We start from the raw sequence: 23,510 nt of genomic DNA on the forward strand, positions 1-23,510 counted from the left end.
TGAATGGAACTAGAGTGTACTAGGCTAAGCTAAATAAGTCAGTCAGAGAAAGACAAATATCATATGATTTCTCTCATTTGAGAAACAAACCAGATGAACATAGAGGAAAGGAAGGAAAAATAATATGAAAACATGGAGGGAGGCAAACCATAAGAAACTTGTAATTTTAGAGAACAAACTGAGGGATGCTGGAGGGGAGGCGGGAGGTGGGATGGGTTAAATGGGGGATGGGCATTAAGGAGGACACTTGTTGGGATGAGCACTGGGCGTCATGTGTAAGTGATGAATCACTGGGCTCTACTCCTGAAATCAATACTGCACTGTGTGATAACTAACTTAAATTTAAATGAATAAATAAATAAAGAGTTTGCTGATACGACACCATATCTGTCAAGGTTTTAGAGAGCTAAGCCCCTTTTTTCACCTCCTGAGTTTAAAACCAACTGAGAGATAAAAACAAGAATAAGATAGTTAAAGATCAAAACTTTTATCTCCAAGAGTGGATTGGAGGATGTGACTTTAGGTCTGTCACCAGATTGGCCTTACTCACACTGCGCTTGCAAATTATTCTCTGCCTGGTCACAAGGAAGAGCTGGAGAACCGAAGGCTTTCCTGATGAGGAGGGAACATGCCTTGCTAACAGTCCTACATGGAGAGCGGACCAGAGAACGTTTTTTCTGTAGGCAGCTGAGCCACAAGGAAAGTGAAGTTCAAAAGGCTGAGCCATACCTCCCCGGTTCTAAGGTCCAAACATAAACCAGAGATAGAGGAGAAGAGGGAGCTTGGGAATATTACTTTAAGGAAAGTCTTCTATGTGGAACTATGAGACCAGAGGAAGAGAAGAATCCTAACCCACCTGCAGCATACTGAATGGGAAAAATTTCATTCAGATAACTAAGACTATGTGGTCCTAAGGAACAGTTCTGACTATGCTTAAAACTAAATGAAGAAAGGACGCCTGGGTGGCTCAGTCGGTTAACCATCTGACTTCAGATCAGGTCATGATCTCACGATTTGTGAGTTCAAGCCCCACAGCGGGCTCTCTGCTGTCATTGCAGAGCCTGCTTTGGATCCTTTGTCTGCCTCTCTCTCTCTCTCTCAAAAGTAAACAACAACAAAAAAAACTAAATTAAGAAAAACTTTGGTGTTAGGTAAATGCAAAAAAAAAGTCATTAAACAGAAGGATCTCTTGTATTTTGAAAAACAAATGAGTTTTCCTTAAAATGTGCAACGATATACTTATTTGATTTATGCTTCATTCATATTCCACAAATTGAAAGTATCTTGACAATTAAATCTAAAATTAGAAAAACATTGTTGTGCCCAATAGAATTCTCTCTCTCTTCTCTAAACACTACCTAGCCAGAAACAAAGGAATGAGAACCTCTGGAAAAGAGAGTAGAGAAACTGTTATTTGTTTTTAAAAAGTCAATCCAGAGTATAAAGCTGGAAAGGAGAGCCCATCCTCTTAGCCTGAGTTGCATAATCTTCAAAGAAGAGTCCCTGGAGAGTCACAACCAGGTATGTTGTTTCAGCACCCACACTTGCTGGGCAAGACTCTGGCCTTCATCCAGGCTCCTTGGGACAAGATGTCCACATGTGTCTCCATGCCTCCAAGGAGATTCCAGGTAAGATTTTCACATAGATATTGCAGTGTTCAAGCCTCTTGCACCACATTTACGCACTCAGGCATTAGACTAACTCCCTTTCTGCCACACAATTGTGACTGAACCAGAGGAAAAGAATCTTCCACATCAGGTACAAATGAATATCTCTGCTTAGAAGGAAACAGGAGTCCAGGAAGGGGAACAGGGTCTCCATGGCAATTGCCGTTGGCAGCCAGGGCCTGTTATCTGGGGCATCTCTTGACTGAGAGACCTTGAGACTCTTAGCTTCTATTCCCTTAACTCAAAAGTACCAAGGCAGGATTTATCAGGCTGGAACTGCATTAAAATTCTGATTTTTCAGCTTCTTTCTATCCAGATATTCTTATGATTAATATAATAAACTAAGGTAAAAGTTATTTTGGTGATTGTTCTCAGTTAATGCCAATTTTTTTTAAAAAGTCTGTAAGGTAGGCTTGTGAGCATACACACACACACACACACACACACACACGCCACTCACAAAGTAAGAAGCTTGAACTATTTCAATTGTTTGTTCACACAGGCCCAAATTACTCAACCTTGCACTTCATGTTGCTGCTATTGACATGTTAATTGTGCCAGGTTGTTTTTAGTACTTTCAAACTGTCCTCATCTCTCTTTAAGTGGAATAGATTTCTAAACATGGGTCCTCAAAACAGGATGGTTGAGCCAGCACCATATGCTCGGGGACATGTAAGAGCTAAATGTACTGATACACTGAACACGTTCTTGAAAGATGGATCTATCACACAAGGACAGTAAAAGTGGTTGATTGAAGGAAAACGTCCTGAAAAATGGAAGATGAACACATCTTTCATTATATGGGATCACATTTTATGTGTTGTGGGACAATTCCCTATTTAGGACTACATTTTTAAAAGAACACTGAATTTAGGTCCAAATTTATTTATTTCTGCCACTTACCGTGTAACTTTAGGCAAGGTCCTTAAACCCTCTCTGAGCTTTAGTTTCCCCTCGAATGGTTCCCCTCGAATGGTTCCCCTCGAACCATCTCAAATGATGGTTGTGAAAATTGAGTAAGAGACTGCAAAAATGCCTGACAAAGCACCTGATAGATTCAAAAGTTATTTGGATATTAAAATACTTATTTTACCATTTGAGAAATCCTTTTGAAATGCAAATAATAATCAGCAGTGATTCTGTGTGTGTGTATGATTTTTAAAACAGAGTCTTATTTACAAATGTGCTCAGGTAAGAAGTATTTGTTATTTTGTAAAAGCCACACCATAAGGAATATAGTCAATGATATTGTAATAGCCATATATGGGGGTCAGATGGTAGCTATGCTTGTGGTGAACATAGAATAATAACTTGTCAAATCACTAAGTTGTATGTCTGCAGCTAAGGTAACATTGTGTCAACTATACTCAAATTTTTTTAAAAAAAGTATCTGTTATTTGGGGCTTCTGGGTAGCTCAGTCGCTAAGTGTCTGACTTTGGCTCAGGTCATGATCTCACGGTTCGTGAGTTTGAGCCCTGCATCAGCGCAGAGCCCGCTTTGGATCCTCTGTCTCCCTCTCTCTGCCTTTCCCTGACCCTCTCTCTCAAAAATAAACAATTAAAAAGTATTTGTCATTCTGTCACATGGAGTACCCACCACTCAGACAACATCCACCATCCTCCTGAGCACATCCAATCCTTCTGCAAGGAGCAATTCCCTCCTTCCCTCCACTGCCTCTACTTCCATTCCTTTATCCTTCAGCACCCCTCACGGATGCCAACATGGTATCTCATACCTCTTTACTAGTGACAGAAACTGAGCATTAAAGCATCGTTTTACCCTCCTTCTACTTTAGGATAGCTTTTCCAGAAGCCATTAAAGGCAAAAGAAAATTCTTCCTGTTTCAGAGACTTACAAAAAGAAGCAGCAGACTCAACACCTCCTGCTGGAAGCTCTGAAAAGAGTCTTCCTTTTACTGTTTCAAATGTACTTCTTTTTCCCCACTGTGGCATGAGCCTGTACAAGCTCCAGAGGACAAGTTTCCTCGAGATAAAGGGTGTGTTAGCTTCCAGCCTAGTGCTGAACACACAGGGAAGGACGCAAAAATTTTTTTACAGGCAAATAGGGAATAAGCATCAGGACTAGAGTCAGTCTTCACAACTTACACCCAAGTTTCATTTTCTCTGACATAAGTATAATTACGCTCCCTATCTCCCCTGGTTATTGGGAGGACCACATGACTATGTGTGGCTGCAAAGCATTATCCAAATAGAAGGCATTATTATTAACCATAACACATGCAACAAATATTAACTGATGTCACTGTTCTAGGCTCCAAGGATACGGCATTAAATTAGCAGATCATGGTCTCTGTTCCTTGTACAGCTTAGTAATTGTAAGATAATTTCTGTCAGGGATTAGTACTAAGTGGGAAATAAACAGAACTATGTAATTTTTAAAAATCAGAGGGGAGATGGGAGTGGTTCTAGGTTAGTTAGCCCTCTTTGAGGTCAGGGACTTTGTTGATGAGACCTGAGCAGTGGGGAAGAGCCAGCCATGAGAAGATCTGGAAGAGCATTCCAGACTGAGAGAGCATCTGCACAGGTCCTGAAATGGACATAAGCTTGATGTGTCAATGGAATAGGAAGACGGCCAGTGTAGCTGGAGCATGGTGAGCAAATACGAGACAGACAGAAGGTGAAATCAGAAAATAAATGGTAACCAGGGCATCTAGGTCATGGTGAGGATTATTTCAGAGACCTGCTGAAATGCACATATTTCTGAGAACCTGTTTAACTGCCACAACACATAGTAGGCAATTAATAAATATTTAGATTAATTGATTTCCTATGGAGAAGCTTTGGATAAATCTGTGATTAATGGCCATCCAATTGACCAGGACTCTTGAACAACTGGGAGATGTACCAGCATAGCTTTTTCAAAGAGGACAGCAATGCAGATTGCATTCCAGGAAGCAGAATCCAGAGACGGGCTTTTCATCCATCTTGGCAGAAACCGTTCCTATCCTGATGTAGATTCCAGATCCCAGCAACCCCTTGCCAAATACTAGGAACTGAACCCAAGTTTAGGGCCATGTCTTTTGGGTCTGAAGACTGTTCCTGTCAGTAAGGTAGGGGAAAGACCATGAGCTCAAGACCCTTCCTTTGCTTCTTACTAGCTATGCAACCTTGAGTAAGTTACCTAATAATAACAGAAGCAAATGTTTATGTAGTGCTTTCTGTGGGCCAGGCACTGTTCTAGGGACCTTGCTTGTATTAATTCATTTAACCTTCAGTTGCACCATCTGTAAAGAGGGGATGATAATAATAATGCTTACTTGGTAGGCTGGGATATCAAGTATAAAAGTGACATATAATAAATGTGTCTTTGCCTTCCCCTTTTCTTTTAAAGACTCAAGTGACTGCCTTCAAAACACTAGTAGAGATAAGGTATGTTAAGTGCTTGGCCCATAGTTGGTGCCCAATATATCACAGCTATAATGGCAGAGATGTTCTCAAGTCTTCCCCAGTAAAGGTAAGTCCTGGTTTCTCTGAAGGGTCAAAGTCCTGCTGAGTGACTTATACAGACCAGCTATTTGGTGTACATCTTACCGCTAACTTATCCTAAAAGCTGATTGAGTACCTGGCACATAATAGGTGCTCAATAAATATTCTTTCCTCTCTATTGAGGCACAGATTTACTGTCAAACCAGGAACTACTTTGAAAGGTAGCTGTCTTACCTCAGAGAACACTGTCATCAATCGACTGTATCAACAGTATTATCAACTGTAGAGAAAAAACAAATCTAAATCTTCATTTTAGGTGGTGATCTCCAATGTTCAAACTCTTACCTCAGCAGAGAGGTTGGCAACTGGGACATGAGGAGGGGGCCTGGTGCCTTTGCCAGCCAGGTCAGGACTAGCCTCACAGTAAGGCAGAGCAGAGTAGCAGTGTTACAGCCAAGCAGAAGAAAGGGTCAGGGGAGCTTGGGTCAGGCAGATGGGCCCAAAGCAGTGAAAACAAACCCTGCTAATGATGGAAGTAGAGAAAGTTCACAAGCAAAGATTTCTCAAGCAAGATGCAGCTGTGTATCAGTGTACAAATCCTATATCCTACCCTGGTTATCACCATACACACAAGGTCCTAAGGGCTAAGAGTTGAGGGGTCCCCCCCTATATCTCCTCCACCCTAGCTGGCCATGAGACCTCACCTTGGAAGAGGGACCCTTTGGATCTAATGTCTATATCTCCATGGACCTTTGTGAAATGCCAAGATTTGACTTGAAAGGGTAACACATCCATCTATTAGCACCTACCCATAGATGAGAGTGTATTGTTTCAGCAGATAAGCTGACTCTTGTCTTAGGAAACTGAGAGTAGAGTTCAGAGATAGGACACAGGTCAGAAAAATCTTTGTCAGTTAGAAAACAGGCCAAAAAAACACACGTTAAAAAAAAACGCTGAGGTTTAAAAAAAAAAAAAAAAACAGAACAATGGTTGCCTGGGGGGATTGACCAGGAAGGTGCATGAGCGAACTTCCTGGGAACATGGAAATTCTATATTTTGATGCAGTGTAAATTACATGAGTGGTGTATCCATTTTTCAAACTTGTACAGCAAAGAGCTATGATTTCAATGTACGTGAATTTTGCCTTAAAAAGCTGTGAGAAAAATAAGAATGGGGTAGGGAGGGAAAGTCGAGGTAGAGATGATACAGAAACGGCAGCAGGTGATGGATACATTGGAGTTTATCATACTATTTGATTTTTTTTTGTATATATTTAGAACTTTCTATAATCAAAAAAAAAAGTCTTTGTCAGGAGCAAAGGAAGGATGACCAGAGGCCAGGAAGGGGCTCTGCAGGATGAGGGCTCACACAGTCAAAGGGCAGCATGGGAAATGGCGTAAGTGTCCGGGGAGAGAGATTTTTGTCTCCTGTACATTGCTTGCCCAGTTGAACTCTACATGTTACTTTTTTTGTGTGGGGGGGAGAAGGAGGGCCTTATTAATCTGATCCTTCTCCGTTGACTTTTCTAACTGTATGAGAGAAAGCTAATACTTTTGTGTATTTGTACAGCCACTGTTTCAATAGTTACAAGCACACTAAAGGGAGGGGAAGTAGAAGGCAAACCTGGTTTAAATGTGTCCTAGGACAGTCCTGCTCATTTCCACTGAGAGACTGCAGAAAAGAGGGACCCACAAGCCCAAACTCAAGCTGTGTAAGAAACTTCCACATGAAGATTGTTGTTTTCCCAGAAATGACTCTCCTCAAACAAAAACCCGGGGGTGGGGATAGGGTAGTGAATAGCCTTCATGTGTAGATGGATCGCTCCACCAGAGATGCAAACTCATGGAAATTAGCAGTAATGAGACATAAACAGTCAAACCTCAAAATAACATCTTTGGCCTTTAGAATCAACACAGCTCTCCTGTCAGCCTGCACCTGGCCTGTCCGGCTGGGTCCGGGAGCCAGTGGGGTTTTAGGCCCCTTTTAACAGCTGCCAAGAGCACATTACTCATGGCCGGGATGTCGGCCTTTTATGTTGCCACAAGTGGCCCAGCCGTTGTTGGGGCCTGGCGAAGTCCATTGACGGTTTTTCCCAGGGCCGGGGCTTTGCTGTCTGATTTTTCCAGCAGCTCCAATTTGTCCAAATGTTACCAATGTACACTGAATAAGCCCCCCAGGCTCCTGTGCTGGCTTGCAGCCACACTTGCGTCCAGGCCCACATCCTCTGGTCCCCGGAGAGACAGGGCAGGAGGCTGAAGTCAGAACAGCAAAGGGCTACAACCTCACCAGACAAACTGTTCGACCTACCTTGTCAATGCCTGGATTCCTCCCACAATGTGAATAGTTAGGAGGTGCCAGTTAAATATAGAAAGTTTACCAAGAACGTAACTGTGAAACTGCAAAATAAATAAATAATTAAATAAAGCCTAATAGTAATACTTGTGTTTGAAATACATCCTTGAAATGGGTTGGTCCGTGGCATGGGTGGGTGGGTGTAGCAAGTGAAGAGTCCCATCTACATCAAATTAGAAAGGGCCCTCCTGGAACAGTGGGGCCTGGTGAGATTGGATTTGGGGTTAAATCCTAATGGGGTCATTAGTGTCTGATGATATAAACTCATTCTGTTTGCTGCAGTTATTCATTTACCATCTATTTTTCCTTCTAGACTTTAAGTTCTTCGAGGACAAGGAGTAGTGTCTTTTATTCACTGCTATATCATCATGGTCTGGCCCAGAGAAAATCACAGAGAAAAAGAAAATCTACTGAATGAAGGAATATGTTGAATACTGGATCTCCAAGTTGCTACCACATATGAGGGCCTGGAGGCATTTCCTTCTGCACTAGGTTCCTTGTTAGCAGACATTGTTAGCTGGATACCGGGCAGCCATGCCCAAACCCTTCATCCCTTTGTCTCTCCCACTGTGGAGATTGGAAAGTCTCCCCTATAGCTTTGGGTCTAGCCCATAAGGCATAAGAGGGACTCTGCTGAGGTACATCTGGGATAGATTTTGCTTCCTCATCAAAAAAAAAATCAGACAAAAGAAGAGAAGTTGCTGGTGTTGCCCTTCATCTCTTGTTTCTGCTCTGAATGTACACTGTAAAGCCTACACTGTGACAGTCATTGTGCAACCAATAGTGACAAGCATGGGGAGGAAAATGCAACATATAAGGATTATCGAGCAGAAACACAAAAATAACCTGGGTCCTTGGGCTTCCCTGAGTCACCGAATCATCCCTGGAACCACCTGCCTCTTGCCTTCTTGTTAAGTGAGATAATTCAAACATTTATTCTGTTTGAGCCACAATTAGTCCCATTTGTTTTCTATAGGCTACATTCAAATACTTCATAGCTGGTAATTTTTCTAACCTCCACCTTAGAGAGAGAGGACAAACACTGTTTTATTCAACTTGTTATTCCCAAGTACATAGTTCAGAACATTGTAATAGTAAGGGCTCAATAATTATTGAATAAATGAATGAATGAATGAAGTGAGTGAACTAACAAATCAGGAAATGAATAAAAAGTGATTCAAGAATTCATTTATTGAGCTTCTACTATATAAGGCTTTGCTGGTTGCTGAATGAGAGCTGTTAGATTTTATTATTTAGTTGAGTATTTTAGAACTCTAGTATTTATAAGGTATTGGTTACAAACTATTGTGATTCTTGGTTCTTACTCTGATTTATATAAATTATGGATTGTTAAAGTGCACATTGTTTGTTTATTTTCTTTGTTTTTGTTTTTTTTAACATTTATTCGTTTTTGAGAGACAGAGTCAGAGCATGAGCCAGGGAGGGGCAGAGAGGGAAGGAGACACAGAATCCGAAGCAGGCTCCAGGGTCTGAGTTGTCAGCACAGAGCCCAAGACAGGGCTGGAACCCACGAACTGCAAGATAATGACCTGAGCCAAAGTCAGACACTTAACTGACTGAGCCACCTAGGTGCCCCTATTTTCTTTTTTGTTTTTAAGATTTTATTTTTAAGTAATCGCTACACCTGGTGTGGGACTCCAACTCACAACCCCAAGATCAAGAGTTGCATGCTCTACGAACTGATCTATCCAGGCGCCCCTGTTTGATCATTTCCTTAATGCATACATACTCATTTGTTCTCAAAGACTGAAGAAAAATAACTATTCCTCTATAATGTTTATTAATGGAGCCCTGTCTATAAAATATGGAAACTATTTTTCTTTTTTGAAATTAGCTACAATTGGTTCCACTGAGGATTGACAAAATCTGGCTGTCTGCTAACATCATTTCATTTAGAACATTAGGATGTGTGCTATCCATGGTTTTTCAAAATGTTTGATGTTTGGAGCTTCTAATTAAAAAAAAAATGTGGAGCCTTGATCAAATGGAAAGGTTTTAAACATATCTGTTGCAAATTGTAATGAAGCAAAATTTATACTAGTTGACAACCAATGACCCATATTAGAAGACGTTCTAAAATAACAAAAAGAACAGAAAAAATGTATTATGTTAATAAGTCTGGGGATTCAGTCTGTGGGCATTATAATAAAATTTCACTTTTCCTTTCATACTATTCTCTAGCAAGGCCCAAGTAAAACAAATGTAATAAATTTTCCATCAACAGGTGACAACACTTGTTTTTTTTGTTTTGTTTTGTTTTTTAAGGTGGGCCTTAATTGCATCTCAGAACAAATGCATCGATAGCTGGTGAAGATAAATATATATTTTTTAAAGCAACTGCATCCAGAAACAACATCCTCATGCAAACAAAATAAGAACTATGGCAGAAGAAGTCATAAAACAACAAACAAACAAGCCTGGAGCCTAGCACTACTTGTAAAAATGGCCTGCGAAACCCCAGGGACATTTCCTCAAAGATGAATCCTCCCTGGGCTGAAATTACCTAGAGTCTCACAGTAGAAGGATAAATGGTCATGCAGCCTGAGGCTGACGAACAAAATGGAATACTCTGCAGTTATTAAAAAATCTTATGTCTAGGGGCGCCTGGGTGGCCCAGTCAGTTAAGCGTCTGACTTAGGCTCAGGTCATGATCTCACGGTTTGTGAGTTCAAGCCCTGCATCAGGTTCTGTGCTAACAGCTCAGAGCCTGGAGCCTGCTTCGGATTCTGTGTCTCCTTCTCTCTCTGCCCCTCCCCAACTTGTGCTCTGTCTCTCTCTGTCTCTCAAAAAATAAATAAATGTAAAAAGAAAAAAATTAAAAAAAAAAAATCTTATGTCTACAATACCAGCCAAGACATGGAAATGTACAGGTGGAATAAAATGAAAAAAGCAGAGCATAAAACTGTACGTACACGCAGATCACTGCTTTGCAAAAACATGTGTGTTTGTGTTGACAATGATGGGAGAGAATTTGGAGGTGTGTCAGTGGTTTTATGCCAAGCCAGCCAGTTCTTTAGTTGGTTTTTTTTTTCTTTTTCTTTTCCTTTGGAAGTTGTTTAGATTCACAATATAAGAAAAAAGGAAAGCCCTAGCGCTAAAACTGTCCATGGTTCCCTGAAAGAGTTGTCAGGCCTTCTTAAGTGGCTCATGGAGGTTTGAGGGCCCAGAGAGTTCATGTCAGGAAAGTAAGGAGCATGAACACAAGGACACCATTGTTGCCCCCGAAAACTTCGAGGAGGGTGCAATGGAAGAAGCAGGCCCACCTCTTGTTTCTTCCGACTGCAGTTTGAATGGTAGGGAGAAGACTTGTCTGTTGAGTAAGTTTGTGAACAAAGGCTGATTGCTTCCCTTGTCAATAAACAAACATTATCTGCTTCTGTTTCTCTGTTAAATTGAATTTCTGCCTACCCTGATTGGTTATATAAAGACTTTATGTACATGGGAAAAAGAAATGACAAGGATGTATAAGCAGGCAGCCCTGGGTAGAGTTGTGAAGTCTGTACAGTTTTTTTTCTTGGGGATCCTTGCTTCTCTTTTATGCATACTTTTCCTTCTTTCAAACCTTCAGATAGCTCACAAAGCCACTATTTCCATCGTGCATCAACCTATTCAGTGACCAATGGATTCTTTCCATCCAGAATTCTTTAAATAATTTTTCTTTAAAAAAGACCATGACAAAGGGTGCAGACAAAGGGATGAATCACTATAGACTGAATTTTGGACATGGAGGTAGGGTTTATATGGGCATGGAGGTAGGTTTGGGATTGAGAACCTTAAATCATACTGCCTAGGCAACAGTCTTTATGAAAGCCTGAACTGAGGGACAAAGAGTCTAATTTACTGACTCAAGGTCCACCAACTAAAAAGAGGGAAAGTCAGGAGTGGAAGTCAGGTCTTCAGAAAGTGGTAGGTATAATGAGAAGCTGTGAGAGTTCCCAGGAATGCAGATGGACCCAGCTTTCTTTTCTCATAGGGGAGTGGAATCGGGGACAACCCTCCCCCCACACCAAGTTTGGGTCCTACGGCCATATAATGCATTGGGATTATTGCTGGTTTGTAATACAAGAAGTAGGATGCTGATTAGAAGGAAGAAGACAAAATCCTCTTTTTTTGATATGGTGGGAAATGACAAGGGAGGAGACCAGGAGAGAAACTGCTCCTATTAATTATTCAAAGCTAGATTCCCCTTGGAAGGTTGTTCTGTGATGAGAACAGTGTCACCAAAGTCCAAACCCTCTCCAGGGTCACCACTAGAAGGCCAGACTGTCTGATCAGAGTGGGTGCTCTCCAAAGTCATCCCCAGATTTTGACTGTCCCCTCTCTCTCTACATCAGGCTGCCAGAACTCTCCTGACAACCCCTAAGACAAAGTTGGCATCCAGTTTCAGGCTCAGTCATCTTAATTTTTCTGGTAGCCTTAGGGATAGTAGCAATTTTTCTTTCAATTTAAAATTATAAAATAAGGTATCAGAGTTGCAGTATCAGAAGGCATGAAAAGACACTCATTGAAAGTTTAAAGAGAGATACACAGAGGCACCTGCTTGGTTCAGTTAGTTAAGCGTCCAATTTTGGCTCAGGTCACGATCTCATGTTTGTGGGTTTGAGCCCCACGTCGGGCTCTCTGCTGTCAGCAGAGAGCCTGCTTGGGATCCTGTGTCTCCCTCTCTCTCTCTGCCCGCCCCCCAACTCTCACGCATTCCCTCTCCCCCCTCTTTTTCTCTCAAAATGAATAAATTGGGGCACCTGGGTGGCTCAGTGAGTTAAGTGTCTGACTTTGGCTCATGTCAAGATCTCGCGGTTCGTGCATTCAAGCCCCGCATCAGGCTCTGTGCTGACAGCATAAGAGCCTGGAGCTTGCTTCAGATTCTCTCTCTCTCTCTCTCTCTCTCTCTCTCAAAAATAAATAAACATTTTAAAAATTTTCAATGGATAAATAACATTTAAAAAATAATAAAGTAAGGAGAGATATACAAATATTCTGCAAAAACAATCATTAGCTCTTTCAAGGTCATAGAGCAGATTGGCAGGAGAACTGGAAAGGAGACTTGTTTTCTGTACTGTACGTTTCACTCACACATTTATCCAAGGGACCAGGATTTTGAGGAAATAGTGATACAAAAACCTTCGCATTTTATGGTATAGAAGGCAGCTTCATGTCAAAACTCTAAATTCATTCAAACGCCTGTAATTTTCATTTTTTTCAGTCCCTCTTTCCATCTGCAATCTGTATTGTTTTTGGCTCAGGCACCATTTTTTGATTGTCCTTGCTGCTTGCTGAGAATGCGATCTCTAAAGCACTCTGTTTAATCTTTGAATCAGCTCAGGAAGATGGAATTACCATCTCTGGAAAACTGCAGTTTCGTGTCAAGGAACTCACTGCAGCTGCAACAATAAGATGGAAATGTGGCTGGCTTGGAGGAGGCGAGGATAAAGGTATGGACAGGATTAAGAAAGCCTTGCTCGCCCCAGTGAGTAGAATGATCACATAAATCACAGGCTAACCTTGGCTCCACTCGGCTCATATTAAAGTATGTGGTGTCGCAGCCTCCCCTTAATTAGGAAATGTCATCTTGAGCATCAGGATGGAAGACACAGGTGCCAAAGAGGGGCCAGAGAGAGAACAGAGGATGAGGAGGAAGTGAATAATTTGGGGGACAGTGACTACTATTTTGATAGGAACCAGAACGTCTGCAATATTTCAAGAACTATGTATAAGGGCAAGAGCTCTTGGAAAAGTGCCTTCCAACTTCAAAATGTGCCTGACCATAAGAACGCTGATAAGCATAGGGGGAGAGCAGATGGAACGCTCTGGGCTGCTTGTGTTTCCTCTCTGGATAGTTATTCCGAGATCACATTTGCAGCTGCTTTCATCTGCTCTTCAGAAGTTCTTGTATTTGGGGAATTGTTAATTTTGAAATAAATACCTACTCACTGACATGGAAATGTAATTTATTAGCCAGCTACAGAACTAGTTATTACATTTTTAGAGAATCTGGAACTTTCCACCCTACTCAAGATGCCATTTGTGGACACTCAAGGTTTTCACACCTCATGTGGGCTCCATACTAGTGTCCTGAGCTAAGACATTAAAAATAATGCTCTCTTCAAGAAAAACATTTAAAAATTACGTTACCCAGGGGCACCTGAGTGGCTCAGTTGGTTAAGCTACTGACTTTGGCTCAGGTCATGATCTCACAGTTTGTGGGTTTGAGCCCTGCATCGGGTTCTGTGCTGACAGCTCAGAGCCTGGAGCCCGCTTCAGATTCTGTGTCTCCCTCTCTCTCTGCACCCCCCCCCACCTCCGCGCATGCTCTCTCCCTCTCTCAAAAATAAATAAAACATTAAAAACTTTTGAAAAATTGTGTTACCCAATAATATGGATGGGGACATGGGAAAAGGTTTTTGAGTAAGAGAAAGAGCCCTGAAAGAATGACCAGCAGAGAAGAGACAGTGTAAAATGTAGTTGTAAACGCAAGTCTATTGAGAAACAATGCAGAGCCTCATCTTGTTAAAATGGGACCGATACATGTCGGGATTTGGGGCAACACAAGAAGAAGTTAGGGTAGGGCAGAGGTGACACCATGAGGAAACTGACCCCAGGATATCTAAGGCACAGTGTCTTCATATACAACAAGCTTAGGCATGGTCAGTATCAGCTGGTCCAAACCAGTAAGTAAGGTAAGGTCCCAAGAGGTTTGCAAGCAGCAGTGGGTAGTAGTGTGGGAGTCAGTTAGAACCACAGGGGTCATGGGATCAGAATCCAGACCAGGCTGTATAAGGGCCACGGCCAAGCAAAATGAAGTTCACAGTGTGTCCCAGTTCTATACAAGGTCAGGCTTTCGAGGCTGGGTAACCAAGCAGCTATGGAGCTGGAATCAAAACATCCAGATGGGCCCAGTCCTGAGAGTGAGGAAGATGGTGCCTCCATTTTAGGGCTACATTAAGCCCAGGGTTCAGCCTCCGAATGTGAAATCATGCTGGCAATCCAACTTTATTCCAGATCATACTAGGGGGCAGGGCTGAGGCTACCTGTCTCATTCCTGTCCTGCTCAATTCCTGTCCTGCAGGACTGTACCAGGTGTTGGCCCTGTAGTAGGCATATGTTATTTGTCTGTCCAACTGCCCTTCTTTTCGGAATGATGCCTCTATGATTCAATGTGATTTGAGTATACTGCCCTCCCAGTACGCAAAGGGGGGAATGTGACTCAAGTCTGGCCAATCAGATTACTTCATCCCCCCTCCCACAGTGATTTATCTAGAGATAGGCACATGCACAGGCTGAGCCAAATCTTCTATTCTTCTCCTACTACCAGCATTTACTGAGTGCTTACCAAGTGCCAGGGACTACTCTAAATGCTTCATTCAGATGCATTATCTTATTTGACCCTCCTATCAATTCAATAAGGTAATGCTATGATTACCTCCCCCTTACAGATAAAGGAACTGAAACAAAGATAGGGTACTTTGTCTAAGATCAGACAGCTAGGTGGTAGAGACAGACTGTGTAACTAGGCAGTTTTGTTCCAAGGCTCGGGCTATTAATGTGTAAGGAGACATACTCACTTCCTCAGGGATTGTAAACTATAAGGATTATGTAGACCAGAGATACAAACCACCATCTCCCTTGGCCTCAGTGTGGGAGTTGTCTTCAGTAGAGGAGAGTGAGGCCATGTAATGTGAAAAGCAAAGGGAGAGAGAGAGAGAGAGAGAGAGAGACTCATAATATGGCTTGAATTCCTAAATCCAGGTGTGCCTGAAGCCATTCAATCCATGGACTTGTCAGTTACATGGATCAGTAAACTCCTTTTATGGCTTAAACTAGTCAGAGTTGGGTTTTTGTCATTTGCAAAGGGTCCTGGCTAATATAGGCTTGTCTATAAGATATGTCAGTATCCACAGGAGAGGGGGTATTGGGGAAGGTCAGAGCAGAGGAAATGAGTCAGGATGTTAAAAACATGCTGGCATCCTATGACATGCCTACAATTGGGGCATTTCACAGCTCCAGTTGTCCTAACATTACCAGTGTGCCCTGCTCCCATCTACTCAGTGATGCTCTGTAGACATACTGACTGTCCCTCTGCAGACAGAGCCATGGCCCCTGGAAAGAAATCTAAAGATAAAGCAATGCAGGGCTATCACCTCACTAGGAGAAAATGTTTGATCTGTCTTATCAGTACCTGGGATTAGAGCACACTGCAAATAACCTGTAGAATGATGGCTGAAACACACACACACACACACACACACACACACACACACACACACACACACACAAAACCTTGGAAGTTGCGAAAAGCAAGATAATCGCAATGCTTGTGCTTTGAAATACACCTTTAAAAGACTGGGGGAATGAGAGATTGGTTGGTTTGTTGGTCAGTCCCTTAGGAATAACTAGATAGAGTTAACATCTGTTCCAACTTGAACTAATTAAAAGTGGCCTTCCTAGGCTCCTGGACTTACAGAGCAGAGCAGTTTGGTGTGGTTTGGTGTTGGGCTAATAATACAAGTGAAGTTCTTAGCACAGTGTTTGCCATGTAATAAGTACTTGTTACCCAAACACCATTGTTTTTTTTCCCCTCTTCTATGGCTTTCCAAAGATTTTTCAATAACTGGTATTATTTTTCTTATTAACAAATTCTATAGTGGAATGAGTGGGAAGGGCTTAATAACTGAATGGGCTATTGGAAAAAGAATCTCTAATCAACATTCCTGCACATGGACAAGGGTTAGAGCCAGAAAAGATTTTTAATTCAAACACCCAAACTGGAGAAACTGAGGTTAAGTAAATACCCAGGGTCACACAGTCTATGAGTAACAGCACTGCAATTAAAAGTTCAGGTTGGTACAAATTGTGCAGCCTCAGTCTGCATAGATGATGACACTAATCAAATCTTTATGCTTTTTGAGTGTATTATAATCTGAGTTTTAAAAAAAAATTTTAATGTTTATATATTTTTGGAAGAGAGAGAGAGAGAGTGTGAACGGGGGAGGGGCAGAGAGGGAGACACAGAATCCAAAGCAGGCTCCAGGCTCTGAGCTGTCAGCATAGAGCCCAATGAGGAGCTGGAACCCACGAACCACCAGATCATGTCCCGAGCCGAGGTCAGATGCTTAACCGACTGAGCCGCCCGGGCGCCCCAATATAATCTGAGTTTTAAAGTCTGGATTACGGGCGTCTGGGTGGCTCAGTCGGATGAGCGTCCGACTTCAGCTAAGGTCATGATCTTGTGGTTCATGGCTTCAAGCCCCACATCAGGCTTGCTGCTGTCAGCCTGTCCGCACAGAGCCCACTTCGGACCCTGTGCCCCCCTCTATCTCTGTCCCTTTCCTACTGACACACTCTCTCAAAAAAGAAATAATAAAGAAACATTTAAAGTCTGAATTATCACAATTTTCTCTGTCATCAAATGAACTAGCTTAAAAAGTAGAAATTGCTTTGCTTACTCAACAGAAACTTTTAGAACTTTGTAGCGAAATGAACCTTAGAAATCAAATAGAGGTGGGGAAGACCACATTAAACAGATATCTTTAACTGTAGGACGGACATCTCAGAGTTTGGGTTGTGCCGACACCAGTTTTGACTCTTCACTAGGAAATCTAGTATACAACTTCTCTCAAGATTTTTTTTAATGTTTATTTATTTATTTTGAGAGAGAGAGAAATAGAGAGCAAGTAGGGGAGGGGCAGAGAGAGGGGGAGAGAGAGAATCCCAAGCAGGCTCCATACTGTCAGCGCAGAGCCTGATTCGGGGCTCGACCCCACAAACCGTGAGATGATGACCTGAGTCAAAACCAAGAGTTGGATGCTTAACTGACTGAGCCACCCAAGCTTACATGATACCAGAATCTTTTTTCCTCAGCAAAATTATTAAAATCTTGAGGCATCCTGAACACCATCTAGGAAATAGTGGAGTAAACGTCTGGAGTTCCTGCATAGGTGCACATTTTCTTCTATAAATCCTAATTATTTTCCTGCTAGCTGAGGCCCAGAGTGACAGACCCTTCATTTTTCTGCTCAGTGCACCTCAACTCCCCTCACTACGGAGCTCCTGTTGGGGTCTCCAGGTTCCTGTTCTCTTGTGCCCTCAGCCCCGGAGCGTGTGAGAAGGAAGCCAGAAACTGCAGCTGCCGGCCCAGGCCTCCAAACTCCGCTCCCCACACTGCAGTTCTGAATTCCCCCTGCGTGTAATTATAAAGTATGTGTTCAGCTATTTACTTTCCCTGTTCCATGCAGTGTGTAACTGAATAATACAGCTCACAAGTAAGCCCAGCTTTTCTGCTGCAAGGTCTGAATTAAAAAGATTACAACTCTATCATTCTAGCTTAAAAAGAAACCACTACTTACGTAGCTTTAAAAAAAAAATGGAAACAATGATTCTCTGTCTTCTCAGAGATGCAAGCAAAATGGTAGAATTAAGACGTTTACATGGGTTTTGTTGTTTCTGATGGCCCTAAACTGCCTCATTTAGAAAGGTAGAAGATAAAAAATGCCTGTGTTTCTTGAATTTCCAGGAACCGGGTCTGGCAGCTGATTCCCTGTTGTCTTTTAGAGTTTGGAGCAAGAAAAATTACAACCAAAGTGGTGTCAATTTGCTCTATTTATCTTGGGAATTAACTTTAAAGCTTAATTGTCAGAGACAGTGACCTCTAGACTCATGAAAATCCCCAGGGAATCACAAAGGCGGACTACTTGAGTGGAATGTAAATGTCACTCTGGGGTGACCTGGCCTACACAGCGCCTGAAGGAAAATGCTCAGCCCTAGAACGAAGGAGCTGACCCCACAAGTTTTTGTCCTTCATTTCTCAACATTCAGATCTGGTTCCTAATGCAGTGCTTCTGTCTGACCCATGTTCCTGCTGCCCAGCTGGTTACAGAATTGCCTGTGGATGTGCCTTGTCACAGAGAGACTGGGTATCCTGAAACGACCTGAGTCAGCACCCAACTATTGACCCCAATCAGCTCCTGAATGCCCCTGAAGAGATGGTGCAGTGGGTTGAAGAAGTTCTGCTTGCTTAAGAAGAGGGTTCCTGGGCAGAGGGGCGCCTGGGTGGCTCAGTTGGTTAGGCATCGGCTTTGGCTCAGGCCATGATCTCGCGGTTTGTGAGTTCAAGCCCCGCACTGGGCTCTGTGCTGATGGCTCAGAGCCTGGAGCCTACTCCGGATTCAGTGTCTCCCTCTCTCTCTCTGCCCTTCCTCCACTCATGCTGTGTCTCTCTCTCTCTCAAAAAAAAAATAAATATTTTTTAAAAATTTTTAATAAATAAATAAAAAAAGAAGAAGAGGGTTCTTGGGCAGGATTTTGTCTGGAAACTTCCCTTTGCTCTGGCAGAATTTGGAACAAATGTTTGGCTGAAACCATATACTATCAAATTAATAGAACAATTGCAGGATAGAGAATAATAACTCAGAAAACAAAAATGCAAGCATACAGCTCATAAAGTCTACTTTATGGAAGTAGCACAATGCTGAAAAAGTACACGTTGTACTCAGTGGAATAACCACCCCCACCCCAACCCTGCCCCAGCGTGATCCATCTTGCACACATTCAACTTAAAAAAAGAGAGAGGAGGAGGAGGAGGAGAAAATCATTTGAGCAAATAATGGCCAGGCCTCGGCTGTGGTCAGTGGTAAGCCCAGATACTCAGCAGATAACATCACCATTGTAATGAGGTAACAGTGGACAGCCAGGAGAGAAACTGGGTTTGCTAACAGTCTTTTCTAAGTACAAAAAATTCTGTCGACTGGCCCTGCCCTAAATCATTGCCTTGTAAGAGAAGAGCACTCGTGGGGCGCTTGGGTGGCTCAGTCAGTTAAGCATCAGACTCTTGGTTTCGGCTCAGGTCATGATCTCACAGTGTGTGGGTTTGGGTCCGCACTGACAGCACAGAGTCTGCTTGGGATTCCCTCTCTCTCTCTGCCCCTCCCTCCACCTCTCTCTCAAAATAAATAAATAAAACTTACAAAAAAAAAAAAAAAACCCAACCAAGAACACTGAAATAGATTACCCTCTAGTGTATACAACAATACCCTGTTTTGGAATCTGTTAGCATAAGTTCAGAGCTGGGAACCATGGTTAAGAGCTTTCTTTAAAATTTGGAGCTCATTGATTGATTTAACCTCGATTCACTCAGAGAATGTTGTTCTTTTTGACCAAAGCACAACATCAGAAGGGACTTTAATGGAATGATGGGAATGGTGGGATAGGTGCACTTAGCAAACCAGATGAGCCAAATCAATCCTGGTGATCACTGGAATATCAGATAAAGCAGCCAGATGAACCAATGACTGGATCTCAGAATGGTTTAAATAGGCCTTCAGGAGTGTTCACTCCTATTAGTAATGATTAACAAGGAAGTGGAAAAGGAAATTTGGGAATCAAGCATAGTTTATCTTTTCAAATTGGGAGAAAGTGAAAAGTCAATGAAAGAGAAAGATATGAAAAAATATAATCAGAAGGAAAATAATTTTTGTGATTTGGCATCTAAGGAAAACAAGGTAGCATGGAGAAGTGCTTGCTGGTTTCCAAGGTTTTCCTGTTCTAAGTTATACCAAAGCAACATTTTGGATCAATATTTTTCAAACAGCCGATTTAGGGACCCAGGAAAGCTAGTTACCTGGGGAGATCTTTAAATACCTAGATTCCCAAATCCATCTATAGAGAAAGTCTCTTGTATGAGGAGGGAAACTGTACTTATCAAGTTTAATACGTACATTGAGACTGGACATTTAAAACATTCTCATAGAAACAGATAAGCAATAGGAGACCATCATAGGTTCTTGATGGATCAGAGGAAAGTGATCAAACAGATCTTTAGGGAAACAGTCTGGCAGTAGATACGGTTATGGAGCAGTTCTTCCCAAATTTAATCTACAGGAAAATCACCCAGGGATCTTGTTAAAATTCTCATTCAGTGGGTCTGGCTGCATTTCTAACCAGCCCCAGGTGAGGCCAACGCTGCTGGTCTTCCACCCACACTTGGGAAAGCTAAGTCTGGAGGGTGGCTGAGGCTGGAGTCGAGTACTCACAGGCTCACGATGTGGCACAGCAGACTACTGGGGTCAAGTCAACACCTTTTCCTTGGAGAGAAATTGCAGCTGCAATCTAGATGAGACTGCGGAGTATAACAGAAAGAGGCCCTTCTGGAACCAGGAGGTCCAGCTGTGGGCCATTGAAAGTCAACTGGCTTGAGAAACTTTCTGTCCTCCTGGGCCTCTGTGACCACACAGGCAAAATGATGGAATTGAATTATGTTGTCTCTAAAATAATTTCTCATCCCATGGTCCTAAATCCTCTAAACCCAACACAGACAATAGGGTCAAACCAACTTAGGTGGCCTTGTCTAAATCTGCAGGTTATTAGTAACTGTATTTTAAAGAATCAACATGAGTATCTTGCAACCTTTTGGTATGTTTGCTGTAAAACATGCATGTCCTTCCTATACATCAATTGTGTACGTTACTATTTAGACACGTAATTACACCCTAAAAAGGGGGAAATACATTTGCATGTGGGGGGTTGATAAACGAAAATTCTATTGTATACAGACTGAAAAACATTATACTTTATTTTTAAAATATTGTAAGGGCTGGTATAAACAACTCATCGCTTACAGATGTGTGTAAAACTGCACGAATTGTGCACATTTACTATTTGGAGGGGGAAAAAAACCTTGGTTTTAAAAATTGTTTGGACTGTATGTTCTTTTCCTTTTTAGCAGGGTGGGGAGCCAAAGGAATAGAATTACAGGGTAGAATATAAAATACCTCCTTTAAGGAAATAAATGTGTAATAGGAACTATCTAGCCAGTTCTCTCAGGCATGGGAATCCCCTGAGGCTCGTGTAAATGTGTATAACTATGTCCTCCGTGTCACTCCAGATGTTTCTGAAGGGAAAGAATCTTTCTCCCTGCACACTGGCATTAATGCTCTGCATGTGACCTCCATGCTCAGACTTGCCCCAAGCCAAGCAGCATCCTGCAGAGGTACCCCAGGTGAGACTGGGGATCCACAGGCCCTTGCCACTCCCCGCCCTCTATACCTGGAAATTCATGTGTGTTGATAAGTATTCTCCTAGGCTTGGAAGGGAGAATCAAGCCTGTAAATATTAACATGGGGTAAGGCTCAGAAGAAAAGTTTACCAGGCAGAGAGGTCAGGCCAGGACAATTTAAAATGGTAATTAAGTCCTGAGGCGCCTGGGTGGCTCAGTCATTAAGCGTCCTACTCTTGGTTTCGGCTCAGGTCATGATCTCACAGTGAGTGCGAGCCCAGCGTAGAGCTCTGTGCTGAGAGCTCAGAGCCTAGAGCCTGCTTGGGATCCTCAGTCTCCCTCTCTCTCTCTGCCCCTCCCCCTCCTCCCCCCACACACATGCTCTCTCTCTCTCTCTCTCTCTCAAAATAAATAAACTTAAAAAAAATCTTTAAAATGGTGATTAAGTCTCTCCTCACTTTTCTTTGGAAATCGTCCTTGGGCTGCAGCCAAGGGGTAGGGGGATTATCCTTGAGCTGTGCTGTGTGTGGGGTCCAATTGTAGTTTTCACTCTGCCCCTTGGGGCAACTGAGCTGCACATTTTCGCAGCAGCCTCGGCTGCCCCCGGTGTAAAGAGTCAGATCCTGGCTTCTGCAGCTGCCCCCCCCCCCAACCTGCTTTACATGGTGACAGGACCACAAAGGATCTAAGGCTTCCACTTCCCCTCTAGGATTCTGTCTCATTTCTCACCCCATATTCCAAGAATAAAAGTGAAGTATTCCTGCAGAAGACCCACTCACATGGCCCTCCTGACACCTCAGGACCTATCCCACAAAAGAATGTTGCCACGCGGTACCGGTGGTATTCCTCACAACCCACAACAAGGTCATCTCCAGGCAAGTCCTGACACCTCTTGTCTCCAAAACCTCACCCACCTTCTTTGTTCACACCTCCCCACTCTAGGCAGAAAGTCACACACCAGTAGCCACAATTAAGTAGTGACAACACGCTGAGGGATTCCAAAACAGAATCCTGGCCACTCAGTATAGGGCTTAATACCATAAAAGCAGCAAAGGGGACAGTGAAAACTATCTGGAACTAATGACAATATTATGGTACAAACACATATACGTATATAAAGAGTCAAATACCAGTCCTAGACATCCTTGGCAGAGACTGTTGGCATCAACCAATATCCATTCTCTTCTTCTTCTTTAGTAATAGAAGCCTGAATTTTAGCTGAGCATATAGCCACCCAAAGACTACATTTGCCCACCTCCCATGCAGCTGGGTGTAGCTGTGCATCGAGGTTCTGATTTCTGTAGAATCTCCTTAAAGAAGGGGTGCTTGACCTTTATGTCTTCCTCCTTGCTATTGGCTGGAATGCAGTGAGTTTGGACTATAAGGTGAAAATCATTTCTTGACGTTGTAGAACAACAAGATAGGAGGAGTCCAATTACCTGATAATCAAGGAGCTGGCCACCATATTGATTCTGGCTTGCCTATGTTTGTGTGAGAGATAAATAAACTTCTCTGTTGATAGGGTGCCTGGCTGGCTCAGTTGGTAATGCATGGGACTCTTGACTTTGGGGTTGTGAGTTTGAGTCCCATACTAGGTATAGAGATTACTTAAAAATAAAATCTTAAAAAAAATTAACTTCTCAGTTGTTTAAACCCCTGTGATTTTGGATTTTCTAATACTCATGGCTCAATTGTATTCTAACGGATACAATTTCCCTCCTCTTAAGATTTCATATGTCAATGGTATCCCATTTTTTTTAAAGGGGGGGTACACCTGGGTGGCTCAGTCCATTAAGTGTCCGGCTTTGGCTCAGGTCATGATCTCACGGTTTGTGAGTTTGAGCCCGACATTGGGCTATGGGCTGACAGCTCAGAGCCTGGAGCCTGCTTCAGATTCTGTGTTTCCCTCTGTCTCTACCCCTCCCCCACACATGCTCTGTTTTTTTTTCTCAAAAATGAAAAATAAAACATTAAAAAAATACGCAGATTGATTTCTTTAAAAAAAAAAAAGTAACATCCCAAATTAATTGTATCAT

This window comes from Neofelis nebulosa, chromosome 14 (assembly GCF_028018385.1).
Source record: "Neofelis nebulosa isolate mNeoNeb1 chromosome 14, mNeoNeb1.pri, whole genome shotgun sequence".
NCBI classification, from domain to species: Eukaryota; Metazoa; Chordata; class Mammalia; order Carnivora; family Felidae; genus Neofelis; species Neofelis nebulosa.